Source organism: Colias croceus, chromosome 2, assembly GCF_905220415.1.
Source record: "Colias croceus chromosome 2, ilColCroc2.1".
NCBI lineage: Eukaryota > Metazoa > Arthropoda > Insecta > Lepidoptera > Pieridae > Colias > Colias croceus.
Window position 1 is genome coordinate 6,041,513 of NC_059538.1, and position 693 is coordinate 6,042,205.

A 693-nucleotide genomic window follows, 5' to 3' on the forward strand; every position below is an offset into this window, starting at 1 on the left:
ATTATTTACATTTCAACGAGAGCTTTCGGGTCTATCACCTTTTAAGTTGATAAATAATTAAGCTGATAGTTGTCGACATTGATGCGTTCCATTCAAAATTAACTCTAATTTTGTGTGATATCTAACAACTCTATTCGCAAATATTCTCATATATTTCTTTATGTTAATTCAGATTATACAGGAATGCAAAAGACCTAAATAGCTATGATAGTATAAATTTTTTTGAGTAATTACACATTTAAAACAAGTAGACAATTTTTTTTTACAAAAAAGAAGCAGCACCGCTGCCTAGTGCTTACATATATAATTCACTTGGTCTTTTGATAAAATTGAGCCGCAACTATAGAACGAAGCTAAAAATCTTAATCATCACATTTTATACAGATAGTGAACCAATTTCAAAAAACTATATAGCAAACATTATCATTATTACAAGAAAGATTGATTATTATTATATTGCAATTTGTACTAATCTCAATTTGTTGATAATCAATAATAATCCGAATTGATGAAAAAAAACATTAATGTGGCATTGCACAAAATTTATCATAATTCTACACGATAAATTGACAGAACCACTTTCGCTGGCATGTAATTAATAGACCAAAAGCGTATATAGTAAACTCTTAAGCTGAAAAAGTTGGTTGCAAGTTAGGGCGGGCGGGCTCACGGAGGCGCATAGCGTATCGCGCT